Here is a 19,853-nt window from a genome sequence, read left to right as displayed (position 1 = left end):
ACATGGTGAGGGTGGGGGTTGGGGCTCGGTAAGGTGGTTGGGTTGTTCTGGTCTAGAAATAAGAGGGAGCGAGATCAATGGAAGAATGTGGGAAGAAGCTTTGCCACAGAAAATCTGGATGTTCACCATACTATTCCTGTGAAGGAGCCCATAGACAGCAGCAAGATGATCAGAGCAGAAAGACAACACGAAACCTGGCCAAATGACTTTGCTCCATCTTCCATTACTATCTCACCCATTTTGAAGCGGGAGTCCTTAATTTTTACAGTTCATTAGCAAAGCCATGGGGCATTCAGTTCTATTATAAGAGCACAGGGTTGAGGGTCCCTTTTCAAATAATACACTGTATCCAATAATTGGCTGCGTTTAAAAACAAAAGATAAAGAAAGCCAGTCAACTCGTGCTGAGCTGGCGGCAAAATTTTACAGGCAATTTCCAACCAGTAAACAATGTTCACCAAATGGAATGAAACTCTGACCTTGTTTATCTTCAACAGTGAACCCTTAATGACCTGACCAGTGTAATCATTGCTTCAACTTGGCAGCATGTAGTAAATGCATGATACATATTATAATGTTCCTGGTGTTACGATCATTTTATCAATTGACTTGCTGCGTACAATGAGGTTGACTAATATACATATAGTGATTTACTGCATTGAGCAGTGCAGTGGCGTTGGACTTCAACTTATATTCCAGAGCTAATCCCGAGATGACACAGAGTGAATGAGAAAATGCACAACTGCATCATCCCCATTTAAGTGGAGGTGAATCTATTTTATAAAGAAGATGAATGTCTTGCAGACCTCCTTATCATAAAGAGTGTGTGAGGAGAATTATTGTCAACAAGGCAGCATTACTGAAACATCAGCAATCTTTAGATGAGCTAACTCCATAGGTAATAATAACACTGCGTAAAAACTGTGCTCAGCATTTTTAGAATGCTAACACAGTTCTTCCAGTTACCACCTATTTCTCAACGGTCCTGACAAAATATTAAATTATTTTATCAACATTTGATTTGGAATATTAAGTTTCAACAATTCGTGATGACACACTGCAAACGGTTCCAGGTAGCACAATATTATCCATTGCTGAGGTGCTGTCAGGCTGCTTTGGGTTGGGCCGAGGCTTCAGGTTGTGTTGTACATGGCCAGCTCGGAGACTGCGTTGTACAGGCCGGCCCCTGACTTTTGGCTGTGTTGCACAAGCTGAGATTTGCCTTCAGTGTATGAGTGTTAGCCTGTTGTGGTTTTAAAGCTGTTATATTTGGGTCGGTATCTGACAGCTAGATTCTTGTGCGGCCCTTAATTAAGGGCTGTCATATTGTCACCTGTCCACCTATTTTAGGTGGCCTCTCTGGTCCTCTTGAAAAGATGAAGCACATAGTGAAGGAGTGCTTTTTGTTGTATAAAGAGTTAATGAACATGGGCAAAAGAAATGAATTGAAGAGGTGAGGTGAGAGTGATATCCTTGATATCAAAGCAGCATTGGATCAAGTGTGGCATCAAGGAGCCCTATCAAAACTGGAGTCAAAGAACAAAGAACAAAGAAAAGTACAGCACAGGAACAGGCCCTTCGGCCCTCCAAGCCCGTGCTGACCATGCTGCCCGACGACACTACAATCTTCTACACTTCCTGGGTCCGTATTCCTCTATTCCCATCCTATTCATGTATTGTCAAGATGCCCCTTAAATGTCACTATCATCCCTGCTTCCACCACCTCCTCCGGCAGTGAGTTCCAGGCACCCACTACACTCTGTGTAAAAAACTTGCCTCGTACATCTACTCTAAACCTTGCCCCTCGCACCTTAAACCTATGTCCCCTAGTAATTGGCCCCTCTATCCTGCGGAAAAGCCTCTGACTATCCACTCTGTCTATGCCCCTCATAATTTTGTAGACCTCTATCAGGTCGCCCCTCAACCTCCGTTGTTCCAGTGAGAACAAACCGAGTTTATTCAACCTCTCCTCATAGCTAATGCCCTCCATACCAGGCAACATCCTGGTAAATCTCTTCTGCACCCTCTCTAATGCCTCCACATCCTTCTGGTAGTGTAGCAACCAGAATTGAACACTATACTCCAAGTGTAGCCTAACTAAGGTTCTATACAGCTGCAACATGACTTGCTAATTCTTGTACTCAATGCCCTAGCCAATGAAGGCAAGCATGCCATATGCCTTCTTGACTACCTTCTCCACCTCTGTTGCCCCTTTCAGTGACCTGTGGACCTGTACGCCTAGATCTCTCTGACTTTCAATATTCTTGAGGGTTCTACCATTTACTGTATATTCCCTACCTGCATTAGACCTTCCAAAATGCATTACCTCACATTTGTCCAGATTAAACTCCATCTGCCATCTCTCCACCCAAGTCTCCAAACGATCTAAATCCTGCTGTATCCTCTGACAGTCCTCATCGCTACCCGTTATTCCACCAACCTTTGTGTTGTCTGCAAACTTACTAATCAGACCAGTTACATTTTCCTCCAAATCATTTATATATACTACAAACAGCAAAGGTCCCAGCACTGATCCCTGCGGAACACCACTAGTCACAGCCCTCCAATCAGAAAAGCACCCTTCCATTGCTACTCTCTGCCTTGCCAGCTCATCCCTGATCCCGGGTGACTTCACCTTTTGCACCAGTCTACCATGAGGGACCTTGTCAAAGGCTTTACTGAAGTCCATATAGACAATATCCACTGCCCTACCTGCATCAATCATCTTTGTGACCTCTTCGAAAAACTCTATCAAGTTAGTGAGACACGACCTCCCCTTCACAAAACCATGCTGCCTCTCACTAATATGTCTATTTGCTTCCAAACGGGAGTAGATCCTGTCGCGAAGAATTCTCTCCAGTAATTCCCCTACCACTGATGTAGGGCTCACCGGCCTATAGTTCCCTGGATTATTCTTGCTACCCTTCTTAAACAAAGGAACAACATTGGCTATTCTCCAGTCCTCTGGGACATCACCTGAAGACAGTGAGGGTCCAAAGATATTTGTCAAGGCCTCAGCAATTTCCTCTCTAGCCTCCCTCAGTATTTTGGGGTAGATCCCATCAGGCCCTGGGGACTTATCTACCTTAATATTTTTCAAGACACCCAACACCTCGTCTTTTTGGGTCTCAATGTGACCCAGGCTATCTACACACCCTTCTCCAGACTCAACATCCACCAATTCCTTCTCTTTGGTGAATACTGATGCAAAGTATTCATTTAGTACCTCACCCATTTCCTCTGACTCCACACATAGATTCCCATAGTCACATAGAGTCAATGGGAATCAGGGGGAAACTGTCCGCTGGTTAGAGTATATCAAACACAAAGGAGGATGGTTATGGTGGTTGGAGGTCAATCATCTCAGCTTCTGGACATCACCGCAAGAGTTCCTCAGGGTAGTGTCCTCAGCTCAAACATCTTCAGCTACTGAATTAATGACTTTCCTTCCATCATAAGGTCAAAAGTGGGGATGTTATAGATTCAACAGCAGGGAAAGAGACCAATCGACCCATCATGTCCACGCCAGCTTTCAAGCACCTATCTATTCTAATCCCATTTTCCAACACTAGCCTTGTATGCTATGGTATTTCACGTGCTCATCTAAATGCTGCTTAAATATCGTGAAGGTTTCGGCCTCTATCACCCTTTCAGACAGTGAGTTCCAGATTCCCACCACCCTCTAGCTGAAAAGGTTTTTCCTCACATCCCCTCTAAGCCTCCTGACCCTTTCACTCAAATCTATGCCCCCTGGTTATTGATCCCTCTGCTAAGGGGATTAGTACTTTCCTATTCGTCCTATCTGTGTTTTTCATAATTTTATACACCTCAATCAGGTCCCCCCTGAGCCTCTCTCTACCTCAGGGAAAACAACCGCAGCCTATCCAATCTCTCTTGATAGCTGAAACTCTCCATGCCGGCCAACATCCTGGTGAAGCTCCTCTGCACCCTCTCCAGTACAATCACTCCCTTTCTATAGTGTGGTGACCAGAACTGCACGCAATACTCCAGCTGTGGCAGAACAAGCATTTTGTACAACTCCAGCATATCCTCCCTGCTCTTACATTCAGTGCTTTGGTTAATAAAGGTAAGAATCCCCGAAGCCGCCTTAACCATTTTATCTACCTGTCCTGCTGTCTTCAGAGATCTGTGAACCTGCACACTAAGGTCCCTTTGATCCTCTGTACTTGCTAGGGCAGGGGTGGGCAAACTTTTCCGTGCAAGGGCCGCATTCAGAAATTCACAATTCACAAAGGGCCGCATAGTATATCTATTCATTGTATATTCCCTTGCTTCATTAGTCCTCTCAAAATTGTAATGGGCCAGGGTTTAGAGAACCCCAAAGTGTATCATGGATTTCACCTGACCCACAACTTTGAAAAGATTGTGGTTATGGGGAGCACATGGGCCCATTCTGCAGGTGTGATGCAACAGAAATCTACAGTACTTTTAAATTAAAACACTGTTTATTTATGAAACCAGTTAACACTTTATAAACCCACAGTAAACATCTCAACAACTATCAACACCCTCTAAGTAACTCTTAATCGTTCCTTGCAACATCAATAAAACAAAAATAACCCTTTTTACATAAAGACATCAGGTTTACATAGAATTTACAGTGCAGAAGGAGGCCATTCAGCCCATCAAGTCTGCACCGGCTCTTGGAAAGAGCACCCTACCCAAGGTCAACACCTCCACCCTATCACCATAACTCAGTAACCCCACCCAACACTAAGGGCAATTTTGGACATTAAGGGCAATTTATCATGGCCAATCCACCTAACCCGCACATCTTTGGACTGTGGGAGGAAACCGGAGCACCCGGAGGAAACCCACGCGCGCACGGGGAGGATGTGCAGACTTCACACAGACAGTGACCCAAGCCGGAATCGAACCTGGGACCCTGGAGCTGTGAAGCGATTGTGCTATCCACAATGCTACCATCCTGCCCTTCACTACTGAGAACAGGTACCATTTTGAAATCACCAAATGAACATTCTTTAGCTTGCAGAGATTCATACACATCTTGCTGTGACTGCAGCTTCCCCAAATCTAAAAGGAAACTAAACAGACCCTGTAGCTGCGAGCCCAAAGTGAAAGTAAAAGCAGACAGACAGCCCAGCTCCACCCACACTCTAATATCGCTGATAAACATCCACTATAGCTATTTTATAAACCCCCATTTCTTCAAGGTACTCTCACATGACAAAATGCATTACTTGGACAGCACGGTAGCATTGTGGATAGCACAATCGCTTCACAGCTCCAGGGTCCCAGGTTCGATTCTGGCTTGGGTCACTGTCTGTGCGGAGTCTGCACATCCTCCCCGTGTGTGCGTGGGTTTCCTCCGGGTGCTCCGGTTTCCTCCCACAGTCCAAAGATGTGCGGGTTAGGTGGATTGGCCATGATAAATTGCCCTTAGTGTCCAAAATTGCCCTTAGTGTTGGGTGGGGTTACTGGGTTATGTGGATAGGGTGGAGGTGTTGACCTTGGGTAGGGTGCTCTTTCCAAGAGCCGGTGCAGACTCAATGGGCTGAATGGCCTCCTTCTGCACTGTAAATTCTATGATTATTCTGTTCTGGTTAAATTCCATTTGCCACTCTTCTGCCCATCTAACCAGCCCGTATATAGCGTCCTGCAATCTAAGGCCTTGCTCCCCCCGATTTGCCACACCATCAATTTTTGTGTAATTTGCAAACTTACTTAACATGCCTCCTACATTCACATCCAGATCATTAATGTTTTCTACAAACAGCAGGGGAACCAGTACTGATCGCTGCAGCAAAACCACTGGACACAGGCTTCCAGTCACAAAAACAACCATCAACCATCACCTTCTGCCTCCTATCACTAAGCCAGTTTTGGATCCAGTTTACCAAATTGTCCTGGGTCCCATGGGCCCTTACCTTCTTCATCAGCCTTCCACGTGGGACCTTGTCAAAAGCTTCACTAAAGTCCACATAGACTACATCAACTGCACTACCCTCACCTACACATCTAGTCACCTCCTCAATTCAATCAAATGCATAAGACAGGAAAGTTTCTAAGCATCATTCCAGGTGGGTTTGGCTGGGAGATTCTCCCTGGCTCTGTCGGTGAGTTCCCCGCCACTATCTAGCCACACTTGGTCAATTTTGTGGGCCCTGAGCTCTGGGCCCACACCGAGAATTAATTTAATCACTGGGGAGCTGAACTCACCAGCTGGACCAGTTCCTCGGAGATTTTGAAAGGGTGCCCTGATCTCTAAGTGAGCTTGAGGGTTCCCCACATTCCCCACCCATGGGCAATGTCACAACCACCCCCCCACATGCCCCCAAGAGTGGACACCCTGCTATGGGATCGCTGAAGGACTACCCACACCCCATTTCAGCCCTCCCCATTCAGGACCCCCAACATTCATTCCCCCCCCCCCCCCCCCCCCACCACCGTCCAGAGGTTCCTGCATGCCCACCCTTCTTATCCCACTTGTCATCCCCTTCCCCCCACCATCCCTCCTTTTATGAGCTTGGGCCCCTCAGGCCCCTGCTCTTAGCTGTGCCTCCCCGACACCCGGGTACCATGGTACTGCCACCCTGGCAACCTCATAGTGTCACCCTGCCAGCCTGGCAGTGCCAAGGTGCCTGGGTGCCCCAGGGAGAGCCAAGCTACCACCCTGCCCTGTCACTAACCCTTTTCCTACACACCCATAAGCCCAGGAAAAGGGGGCACACAACCGCCGGAAGAGGGAGAAAACTGAAGGGGGGGGGGGGGGCGCTGCCGGACCTGCGGCTTCTCACTGCAGCAGAGCAGCGGGCCCTGGATCTGATTGGTGGGCCCGTGAAAGGACGGTCCCCAAGGTGGAGATCAGCATCAGATGAGCAATAGCACGTATATCGCCACCACCTCCACCAACCCCCACGCTGCCCCCTCCACCACCACCAGCCGCCCCCACACACCCCAACACTGGCCCCTGCACCACCACCAGCTACCCCCACCCACCCCCACAAGTCCCCCTCCACCAAACCACCAGCTAACCCCCTACCAACACCCCAACACTGCCCCCTCCACCACCACCAGCTACCCACCCCACCCCCCAACACTGCCCCCCCTCCACACCCCCATCCGACCCCACACACCCCAACACTGCCCCCTCCACCACCACCAGCTACCCCCACCCACCCCCACACTGCCCCCTCCACCACCACCAGCTACCCCCACCCACCCCCACACTGCCCCCTCCACCGCCACCAGCTACCCACACCCCCCCACACTGCCCCCCTCCACCACCACCAGCCACCCCCACACACCCCCATACTGCCCCTCCACCACCACCAGCTTACCCCCACAGCCCACACTGCCCCTCCCCACCACCAGGCCCCCCCACCCACCCCCACACTGCCCCCCTCCACCCACCACCAGCCACACCCCCCAACCCCGCAACACTACACTCTGCCCCCTCCACCGCCACCAGCTCCCCCACCCCCGCCACACTACACTGCCCCTCCACCACCACCATCCACCCCCACCCACCCACACTGTCCCTTCCAATCCACCACCACCCACACCAACCCACCCCCACACTGTCCCCCCCCTCCCACACCACCCAGCCACACCACACAAGCCCCCAACACTGCCCCCTCCACCACACTCGCTACCCCCACAACTGGCCCCTCCACCACCACCAGCTACCCCACCCACCCCCACACGCCCCCTCCACCACCCGCCAGCTACCCCACCCACCCCCACACTTTGGGGGCCCCCTCCACCACCACCCACCCACCCCCACCCAACTCCAACACGGCCACCTCCACCACCACCCACTGCCCACCCGCCCCACACCACTGCCCCTGCTCCTCCCCACCAGCCACCCCCACCCACACCCAACACTTGCCGCCCGTCCACCAACACCAGCTGCCCCCACCCCCCCACACTGCCCCCTCCACCACCACCAGCCACCCCCCCACCCACACTGCCCCTCCACCACCACCAGCTACCCCCACCCCCACACTGCCCCCTCCACCACCACTCGCTACGCTACCCCCACCCACCACCCAACACTTCCCCCTCACCACCACCAGCCTCTGCCCCCCCAACCCCCCCAAAACACTGGCCCCCTCCACACCACCAGCTTACCCCCACCCCCCACACTGTCACCCGTCCAACCACCAACATGCCTACCCCCACCCCCCCACACTGCCCCCCCATCCACCACCACCAGCCACGCACACACCCCCCCCACTGCCCCCTCCACCACCACCAGTACCCCCACCCCCCCACACTGGCCCCCTCCCCACCACCAGCCACCCCACCCCCCACACTGCCCCGATCCACCACCACCAGCTACCACCACCCCCCCCACTGGCCCTCCCCACTCACCATCCCAGCACCCAAACCCCCACACTGCCCCATCCAACACCACCATCTAACCCAACCCCCCCCACACTGCCCCCCTAACCACCCCCACCGCTACCACCACACGCCCCCCTCCACCATCACACAAACCCCCAACACACCCAACCACTGCCCCCTCCACCACTACCAGCCACCCCACCCCCCACACTGCCCCCTCCACCACCACCAGCTACCCCCACCCCCCACACTGCCCCCTCCACCACCACCAGCTGCCCCACCCCCCCACACTGCCCCCTCCACCACCACTCGCTACCAACCCCCACCCACCCAACACTGCCCCCTCCACCACACACTTCGCTAACCCCCCACCCACCCCAACACTGCCCCCTCCACCACCACCAGCCGCCCCCACCCACCCCAACACTGCCCCCTCCTCCACCACCACCACTACCCCAACCCCCCCCACACTGCCCCCTCCATCACCACCCAGCCACACCCACCCACCCCCACACTGCCCCCTCCACCACCACTCGCTACCCCCACACTGCCCCCTCCACCATCACCAGCAAACCCCCACCCACCCCAACACTGCCCCTCCACCACCACCAGCCACACCCACCCCCCCACACTGCCCCCTCCACCACCACCAGCCACACCCACCCCCCCACACTGCCCCCTCCACCACCACTCGCTACCCCCCACCCCCCCACACTGCCCCCTCCACCACCACCAGCCACACCCACCCACCCCAACACTGCCCCCTCCACCACCACCAGCCACCCCCACCCCCCACACTGCCCCCTCCACCACCACCAGCCACCCCCACCCACCCCAACACTGCCCCCTCCACCACCACCAGCCACACCCACACACCCCCATACTGCCCCCTCACCACCACCAGCCGCACCCACCCATCCCCACACTGCCCCCTCCGCCATCACCAGCCACACCCACCCCCCACACTGCCCCCTCCAACACCACCAGCTACCCCCACCCCCCCCACACTGCCCCCTCAACCACCACCAGCCACCCCGATCCCCCACACTGCCCCCTCCACCACCACCAGCTACCCCCACCCACCCCAACACTGCCCCCTCCACCACCACTCGCTACCCCCCACCCCCCCACACTGCCCCCTCCACCACCACCAGCTACCCCCACCCACCCCAACACTGCCCCCTCCACCACTACCAGCCACCCCCACCCACCCACACTGCCCCCTCCACCACCACTCGCTACCCCCCACCCCCCCACACTGCCCCCTCCACCACCACCAGTCACACCCATCCACCCCAACACTGCCCCCTCCACCACTACCAGCCACCCCCCACCCCCTCACTGCCCCCTCCACCACCACTCGCTACCCCCACCCCCCAACACTGCCCCCTCCACCACCACTAGCTACCCCCACCCCCCCAACACTGCCCCCTCCACCACCACCAGCTACCCCCACCCCCCAACACTGCCCCCTCCATCACCACCAGCCACACCCCACCCCCCAACACTGCCCCCTCCACCACCACTCGCTACCCTCCACCCCCCCACACTTCTCCTTCCATCACCACCAGCCACACCCACCCCCCAACACTGCCCCCTCCACCACCACTCGCTACCCTCCACCCCCCCACACTTCTCCTTCCATCACCACCTGCCACCCCCACACCCCCTCCACCACACTGGTTAGTGCCAGGGGCACAGTCCTGCCTACTCACCCTGGGCCCTGAGGAAGTTGTGCAGTGTCTTCCTGCACTGCTGGCAGTCCTGGTGGTGTTGTCCACGGCGCTCACAACCTCTTCCGCTGGCGTCCAGGTCCAGTGCATGGCAACAAGTGGCAACTGCCTCCCCACCCCGGGGTACAGGATGACCCGCCTCTCCTCCACTGCGTCAAGTAGGATCTTCAGCTCAGCGTCATGAATTGGGGTACCAATTTCCTTGCTGCCATCTTGTTGGCTGGGATGAGTGAGTTTGAGGAGCAGGGTGATTATTTGTGGCTGCAGCTGGTCAGTCTCTCAAGTGTCAGTCCTGAATACAGCGAATCAGACACGGTTTTTCACTGGAATCGGTCGTGTTCCATGTGATGCCGGTGCTAGCCATTAATTGTGGATGCATTGATCTGGGAACAGAGCCAATTTTGCTGTCATAGAACACCACCGATTCAATGCTGGCTTCAACACTTCTGGCACGGAGAATTCCGCCCATGGTCTCCCGAATGGAAAATCCCGCCATTGTATTATGTCTATTTGGTTCATTAAGCGTTAAAAGCCTGGATTTGTGTGTGAGTGCTACAGTTATGTGTTTAAAAATGCTGATTTGAAAGACAGCTACGCTTTTTGGAGGTAGAGGGGTAATTGAAGCATCGTAAACATCTGGGCTAATGGACTTTTGTTTATATTAAGAGGGTTCCCTGGGGATGGGGGGTAGATAATTAGAGACATTTTTAGCTCAGTGAGATGGTGTAGTTAATGGTGAACCAGAGGCTGAAGCAGTTTCTGCAGTTCAAAACGTTTAGTTGTAAATGAGGATGGGTCCAGAAAAGCCGCTGCTCTCAATCCAGTGAGGGCAGATCTGCCTGTGGACACACTAGCAGTTTCTTTCAGAACAGTTCAGTTGAAGATTTGACTGGGGATCGACCAGAAGCAGCTGATCTCAAGGCAGTGAGTTAGATATCTGCCTGTGAACAGGATAGGAGCAATTTCCAAGGCTAGCTGCTTAAACAGTAAGTTGGACAGGTTGAGAATCTGTAACTTGTTCCTGAATGATATCATTTTAATAAATTGGTTTATCCACGACATCTCTTTCCAGCAAGTATTTCTCAGTTTTCTAACTGTATTTAAAAGTTGATTTTGACCCGAGGAGAGATGAAGATAGCAGTTAGAATTGTTTCATTGTTAAGCATTGTTTAACTGGTAATTTAAAGCTATTTGTGTATATAATGTTGAAGTTATTAGTACTGTGCTGGTAATAAAGTTTGCTTTAATATACCAGATCCCTATTTGTTAGCAAAATCACTCCTGGAGCCAACTATTCTTTCCTCGCAGTTTTACAAAATTAAAATAAAACATTGGGGTTTCTGTCCAGCATCCTAGCAACTATTGGGGTCTGGACTAGGATTGTAATAATACCATCAACAAGGAGCACTGCAGCAACTCACCAAGGTTCCTTAGACAGCACCTTCCAAACCGCGACCTCTACCATCTAGAAGGACAAGGGCAGCAGATGAAGAATAAAGTGATTAAGGGTTATGGTGTTCGGGCCGGAAATTGGAGCTGAGTCCACAAAAGATCAGCCATGATCTCATTGAATGGCGGAGCAGGCTCGAGGGGCCAGATGGCCGACTCCTGCTCCTAGTTCTTATGTTCTTATACTCTTATGATAGGAACACCACCACCTCCAAGTTCCCCTCCAAGCCACTCACCATCCTGACTTGGGAATATATCACCATTCCTTCACTGTTGCTTGGGTCAAAATCCTAGAACTGTCTCCCTAACAGCACTTTGGGTGTACCTACACCACATGGGCTGCTGTGGTTCAAGAAGGCAGCTCCCCACCACCTTTTCAAGGGCAATTAGGGATGGGAAATAAAATAATAATATAATAATACTAATCTTTATTATTGTCACAAGTAGACTTACATTAACACTGCAATGAAGTCACTGTGACAATCCCCTAGTCACCATACTCCGGCGCCTGTTCGGGTACACTGAGGAAGAATTCAGAATGCCCAATTCACCTAACAATCATGTCTTTCGGGACTTGTGGGAGGAAACCGGAGCACCCAGAGGAAACCCACGCTGACACGGTGCAGACTCCGCACAGACAGTGACCCAAGCAAGAATCGAACCTGGGACCCTGGAGCTTTGAAGCAACAGTGCTAACCACTGTGCTACCGTCCCACCCTTTGCTGGTCTAGCCCGTGATGCCCATAGAACAGTACAGCACAGAACAGGCCTTTCGGCCCTCGATGTTGTGCTGAGCAATGATACCCACGTATCCACCTTATACCCGTTAAACAACAACTCCCCCCTTAACCTTACTTTTTTTTTAAGGGCACTACGGGCAATTTAGCATGGTCAATCCACCTAACTCCGCACATCTTTGGACTGTGGGAGGAAACTGGAGCACCCGGAGGAAACCCACGCACACACAGGGAGGACGTGCAGACTCCGCACAGACAGTGACCCAGCCGGGAATCGAACCTGGGACCCTGGAGCTGTGAAGCATTTATGCTAACCACTATGCTACCGTGCTGCCTGTGCTATGTTGTGCAAAGAATTTAAAACATCTATTATGTTAATAGCTATCGTCCATCATCGGTGATGTCAGATGTCATATGTAACTAGAATCTGAGAGAAGGTTCAAATGGAGGCCTGCTAAAGTCTGCCTCTGTAACTAGTCAATAAATGTTCACTAGTTTGCAGCTGTATGGTTTCTAGTACTCTTCTATACAATGCACCCAAAGCCTGGTTGCAATAATAATACATGTTGTCAGCGGTCTGCAAAATGTTTTGAAAGGATCTCAATCAATGCCGATAAAGGTGGGAAAAGTGAAAGCCATCGGCCTGGTAGAGAACACTTGAGAAATACCCGTATCAGCAATGAGAACAAGTACTTGCTACTGGTTTCCCCTGACTGGAAGTGCACAAGCCATGGAGAAATTCTTACCTCTTGCCTGAACCCCTGAACCTTGTGGAGGGCCTCAAACAAGCTGTTCCTGGGGGAAACTGGCAACACTAATTCAGCTGATACCGGATTGCTTCCCGACTGACTCCAAAGGCAGATAAGGATCAGGCCGGTTTTCTCCTTTATGCAATCAGCAAAGTGCAAACAAGATTTTAAGAAGATGGGGTGGGGAGTGGGGGAGGGTGATGAAGAAATCATTAAAGACGAAGAGGCCGTCAATGCCTTCAATTCCTACTTTAGCCTACATCACAACAATATAATAGACCAGTCAAAATTTAACTGGGTCGGCCAGGAACCTGGAGAGAATATTGATTCTTTTATAAATGATCTGTATCGCTTAGCAGATAACTGTGAATATGGGACATTGAGTTAGGAGCTCATCAGAGACCACATTGTACTGGGGGGGGGGGGGGAGGGGGTGTGATAGATGAAGCTGCTGGCAGATTTCTTACAGTCCAGAGAAGATCTTACTTTGCCCAAAGCAATACAATTAGCCAGGCAGACTGAACTTTGCAAGCAAACCAGGGTGATAAGGAGCATTCCTGGGGCAGACCATTGACTCAGCCCAATTCACGGCACCAGAGGATTCTCAGTACACCTACCAGAAAACAGGCCTGCGTGAGGAGGCTGGAAAAACCTAATTTGTGTAATGCCTGTCCAACCATTTAACACTGAATGCTGCTCCTGCCACAAGAGGAGGTATTTTGAAAAAGTTCGCCACTAGTCGGAAACTTCCATTTTCAGGTTAAAAATTTTCAAGACAGACCATTCCGATCTGCAAGTGTGCAAGAAATAGCTGAGGTGAAGTGACAAGAGCCACAGGACCTTTTCAGATCTATAGATACCATGGTTGGAAGACAAATTTTAAACTAGACACAAGAGCAGGAGTATCCATTCATTCCGAGACGACACCATTGCTGAAGCCTGAATTTCTCCAGCCGCCTACCACTCAACTTCACAATGCAGCAGGTATTCCACTCGAGGTGTGAGGAGAGATGACAACTTGTTATAATGGTTCGCAGTTCTCCCGTACTCTGTGTCATTCCGAATCAACACTGTTCCTTGTTGAACACGGATGTTTGTTTAGCTTTACATTTTTATTCACCATTTCTATCCCAAGAACACGCAGAGAAAGGAATGCTGCAGGAGTCCATGGACTATGGCGTCCATTGTTTGGCCCGCCTTCCATTTTGAACTCCCTCTGCATCACAGGACAGTGTCAGTCTGACCAGACCTTCTCCCAAAGGGCAGCCCCTGAGGCAATTCCGCAGCTGGGTCAGGATCACGGAAGCTACCGCGGATCAGTGGGATACATCCCCCGAGGATGAAGGGGAGAACTGGGCACATTGCTGAATGTGTGGTCGGAGAACTTGTGATGGTCAGGGCTGCCAATTTTGATGCAGAGAACACCATTCATGACAGCCAACGCGATCACTGTGAACCAGAGCCTTGTACATGGCCCCCCCCCCCCCCAGGTGAGGAGGACTGTTTATACAGCTGAACTGCCTTACGACCCCAAAGGTAGCACCAATCCGGGACATGTTACATGTCAATGGTCACCCCGTGATAATGAAAATGGACAATGGCGCTATCGTCTCCATCGCGGACAATCGCACATTTCCGCGGCTCCGCACAGGGATCATGCAGCTGACATGGTGCCGCACCAAAGCGGCATTAGTGATCTATACCGGTGAGTCTTTGAATATCGTGGGGACCACAGTGACTCTGGTAACACACGGGCAGCATTCAGTCCATCTTCCCTTTGGTTGTGGTGCAGGGAATGGGACCCAATTTGGGATTTCATGGGCCCTGGCGATTTTCCAGCGGGTAATGGAAAATACCTTGCAAAGCCTGCGGAAGGTGACTGTCTATCTGGATGAAGTGCTCATCAAAGGCTCCATAGTGAAGAAGCATATGAACAACCTTCAGGAAATGCTCCGGCGATTTTCCCAAGTAGAGGAACATGTGTGTGTTCCGCACTACGACGGTGACCTATCTGGGTTACAGGGTGGACAGGGATGGTCTACACCTGGTGGAATGTAAGGTTAGAGCTATAAAAGGGGCCCCAAAGAAAGTCACTGAGCTCCGGTCAATCTCAGGCCTGGTTAACGTCTATGGGAACATCATTGCAAACCTGGCCATTTTATTAGCTCCCCTCCATGTATTATTGAGGAAGGACCAGGAGTGTCTCTGGAATGCTTCACAGGACAAAGCATTTGCCGGAATAAAAAAGTGTTTGCCGTCCTCGCAGCTTCTTACACACTATGATCCAGCTAGGCCTCTAATTTTGACATGCAATGCATCCCACTATGGCATAACCCCCCATGGGGTGTGTCTACGTGCAGATTTTGCGGAACCTTTCATGTCGTCCATGCTCCCCGTTATCGTGGGTGCCCACTCAAAGTGGCTACAGATGTGCAGGATGGCCTCAAAAATATCCAGGGAACATGATAGAAAAGCTCCAGGTCTCGTTCAGCACCCATGGGACCCCTGAGGTCCTGGTAATGGATAATGGGAGACTTTCGAACTTTGTTTGGGGGGGTGTTAAACCCCTATGAGGTCCACGGGGAAGCCATTGTTGATCTCCCCATAGAATTAGGAGCTTCCCAGAGAGGGAGCGGAGGCCATCCAGTTGGGGGTCATTACGAATCAACATAAAAGCCGGCCCAAATCAGGGCCCGGAGCGGTTAGTGGGGTGAATTCATACTGTATTGTAATTCACACTGTATTGCATTGCATTATATTATGTCCTTGTGGGCTCTGTATGTGAGCCGTTGCGTGGTTCTGCCCATAGGGGGAGATGAGGAGCTTGTACAGGGCTCCACCCTTGGCTCCGCCCATGGCTCCATCCATGGCCCCTCCCAATCCCGGAAGTATAAAGTGCTGCAGTCGTAAGCCTGCTCTCAGTTCCTCTGGTCGCAGGCAGGCTCAGTTGTAAGACCATTAAAACCGCAGTTTACTTCCAATCGTGTGGCTAGTGAATTGATGGTCACATCAATTTAATAGTCTTAGAAAACTTGAAGAAAACTACTATGGAATCAGCCCTCAAACCTGATCGACTAGAACTCAACCCGCAGGCTGCAGAGGCGAAGGAAATCTTCCTACACTGGCTTCGATGTTTCAAGGCCTACCTGGCTGAATCAAGCACGTCCGAGACTACAGAGGAGCAGAAACTCAGCCTGCTGCACGCACGGGTGAGCCATCGTATCTCTACGCAACTCAATTGTACCACCTCATATACTGAGGCTCTAGCCATGCTCGACCGAATGTACGTGCGGCTGATTAACGAGGTCTACGCGCGGCACATTTTCACGACCCGCCTCCAGTGCCCCGCGGAGTCGCTGGAAGATTTTCTGCGCGATTTAAAAGCCCTTGCTTGGGACTGCAATTTTCAGGCTGTAACAGCCTCCCAGCATATGGAACTCGCTGTCCGTGATGTATACGTGGCAGGGCTCAGGTCCAACTATGTGCGCCAACGATTGCTTGAAAAAGGGGCCCAGAACTTGGAGGACACGGTAGAGTTAGCCACGACTATGGAGGTCGCGTTCCGCAGTTTGAACTCATTCCCCGCGGACCAAGCGACCCCATCGTGGGCCCCCAACCAGCCACTGCCCCAGGCCTGCGCTGCGCGGCCACCCACCCACTTTGGAGTGCCAGCGTGCCATTTTTGTGGCCAGTCCCAACACCCACGGCAGCACTGCCCGGCCCGCAACGTGACCTGCAGCAGCTGCGGTCGCAAAGGATACTATGCCCGAGTATGCCTGGCCAAGTCGAAAACTCCAAACTCCCACGCAGTCCAGAGCACTCGCCTCCCAAACTTACAGGCCCGCAGGCCCCGTAATGCTGCAGCATGTCACATGTGTGACTCATCTTGGCAACCCTCCTCCACGCAGCCGGCCACGTGCGAGTCATGGGGGCCGCCATCTTGGACGCCATCTTCTCCAGCACCCGCCACGTGCGATCAACGGGGGCCGCCAGCTTGGCCATCAACCGAACCGAACCTCGACGAATACGATCGCAGCGGACAGTCATCACGGGACCACTCCAGCACAGCTGATCGAGCCACCGACTACCCGCAACTCAACGCAGTCACGTTGGACCAGTCGCGTCCGAAGCACCTCCAGAGCTCGATGATGTCCGTTAAAATCAACGGGTACAGGACACCGTGCCTCTTCGACTCCGGGAGCACTGAGAGCTTCGTACACCCTGACCTGGTAAGACACTGTTCGCTCGCTAACTTCCCTGCACGGCAAACTATCTCCCTCGCCTCGGGCTCACACTCAGTCCACATACAAGGGCGCACCGTCGCGACCCTAACGATTCAGGGCACCAGCTACTCTAATTTCCAGCTGTACGTACTCCCTGAACTCTGCGCCCCACTCTTACTTGGACTCGATTTCCAATGTAACCTCAAGAGCCTCACACTCAGCTTCGGCAGACCCCTACCTCCACTCACTATCTGCAGTCTAGCGACTCTGAAAATCGACCCCCTCCACTCTTCACTAATCTCAATTCAAACTGCAAACCCGCAGCCACTCGCAGCAGGCGGTATAGCCTGCAGGACAGGGTATTTATTAGAGCCGAAGTCCAGCGGCTCCTACACGAGGGGGTCACAGAGGCCAGTAATAGCCCCCGGAGAGCTCAGGTGGTGGTTGTCAAGACCGGGGAAAAGTTCCAAATGGTGGTTGATTATAGCCAAACCATTAACCGGTTCACGCACCTCGATGCGTACCCTCTCCCCAGGATTGCAGACATGCTGAATCAGATCACCCAGTACCGCATGTTCAACAAGGTGGATCTGAAGTCTGCTTACCACCAGCTCCCAATCCGCCCGGAGGACCGCCACTACACGGCGTTCGAGGCAGATGGCCGCCTCTTCCATTTCCTCCGGGTCCCCTTAGGCGTCACGAATGGGGTCTCGGTGTTCCAACGAACAATGGACCGAATGGTGGACCAGTACGGGCTGCGGGCCACGTTTCCGTACTTGGACAATGTCACCATCTGCGGCCATGATCAGCAGGACCATGACGCCAACCTCCACCGATTTCTCCAAACTGCCCAGAAACTTAATCTCACTTATAACACGGAGAAATGCGTTTTCCCCATGACCAGGCTAGCCATCCTCGGCTATGTCGTGGAAAACGGAGTCCTGGGACCCGACCCGGACCGTATGCGCCCCCTCTTACAACTCCCTCTCCCTCATTGTCCCAGGGCCCTCAAGAGGTGTCTGGGATTTTTCTCTTATTATGCCCAGTGGGTCCCTCAGTATGCGGACAAAGCCCATCCACTATTTAAGACACACTCTTTCCTCAGTCAGCTGAGGCCCATCAGGCCTTCAACTGCATCAAGGAGGACATCGCTAAGCCGCCATGCGGGCGGTGGATGAATCCATCCCCTTCCAGGTGGAGAGCGACGCCTCAGAGGTTGCTCTCGCAGCCACACTAAATCAGGCAGGGAGACCAGTAGCCTTCTTCTCCCGGACCCTCTCCGCTTCGGAACTTCGACACTCCTCAGTCGAAAAGGAAGCACAAGCCATCGTGGAAGCTATACGACACTGGAGGCACTACCTCGCAGGTAGGAGGTTTACCCTCATCACCGACCAGAGATCGGTTGCCTTCATGTTTGACAACTCGCAAAGGGGCAAAATTAAAAATGATAAAATCTTGCGGTGGAGGATCGAACTCTCCACCTATAATTACGATATCATATATCGGCCGGGGAAGCTCAACAAGCCCCCAGATGCCCTGCCCCGTGGCACATGCGCCAGCGCGCAAGATGACTGCCTGAAGGCTATCCACAATGGCCTCTGCCACCTGGGGTTCACCCGGCTCGCCCACTATTTCAAAGCCCAAAATCTGCCTTTCTCCACCGAGGAGGTCAAAGCCATCACCAGGGATTGCCCGATCTGCACGGAGTGCAAACCGCACTTCTATAGACCAGACAAGGCCCACCTGGTAAAGGCCTCCCGGCCCTTTGAACGCCTGAGCATCGGTTTCAAAGGGCCACTCCCCTCGACCAATCGAAATGTTTACTTCTTGAACGTCATCGATGAGTTCTCCCGCTTCCCCTTTGCCATCCCGTGCCCCGATATGACCTCCCACACAGTCATCAGAGCCGTGCACAGTATCTTCACCCTGTTCGGTTTCCCCAGCTACGTACACAGCGGCAAGGGTTCGTCCTTTATGAGCGATGAGCTGCGTCAGTACCTGCTCGACAAGGACATCGCCTCGAGCAGGACTACCAGCTACAACCCCAGGGGGAACGGGCAGGTAGAGAGGGAGAACGCGACGGTCATGATGACCATCCTACTGACCCTCCGGTCCAGAAATCTCCCGACCTCTCACTGGCAGGAGGTCCTCCCCGACGTGCTCCATGCAATTAGGTCCCTCCTGTGCACCGCCACCAACCAGACCCGTCACGAACAACTATTTGCTTTCTCTAGGGGCACTACCACGGGGGCTTCACTCCCATCCTGGTTCAGGACACCGGGCCCGGTTCTCCTCCGGAAGCACGTCCGGGCACACAAGACAGATTCACTAGTAGAGAGAGTGCTACTACTCCATTCGAATCCCCAATATTCTTTCATTGATTACCCTGACGGCCGTCAGGACACAATTTCCCTCCGGGGCCTGCCGACTGCAGGATCCAACCCCACCACCACTACCGCCGAGCTACCCCTCACACTACACCCCACCCAACCCTCCACGCCCTGCATCCCCACGCCTATAGGTTCCCTGCCCATGCTCGCCGCCCCTGCGCCTGTAGGTTTCCTGCCCCCCCCCCCCCCCATCGCCCGTCGCACCGGTCAGGTATGAAGCTCGGACAGAAACACCCCCGGAG

Source organism: Scyliorhinus canicula, chromosome 7, assembly GCF_902713615.1.
Source record: "Scyliorhinus canicula chromosome 7, sScyCan1.1, whole genome shotgun sequence".
NCBI lineage: Eukaryota > Metazoa > Chordata > Chondrichthyes > Carcharhiniformes > Scyliorhinidae > Scyliorhinus > Scyliorhinus canicula.
This window is presented reverse-complemented; position numbering follows the sequence as displayed.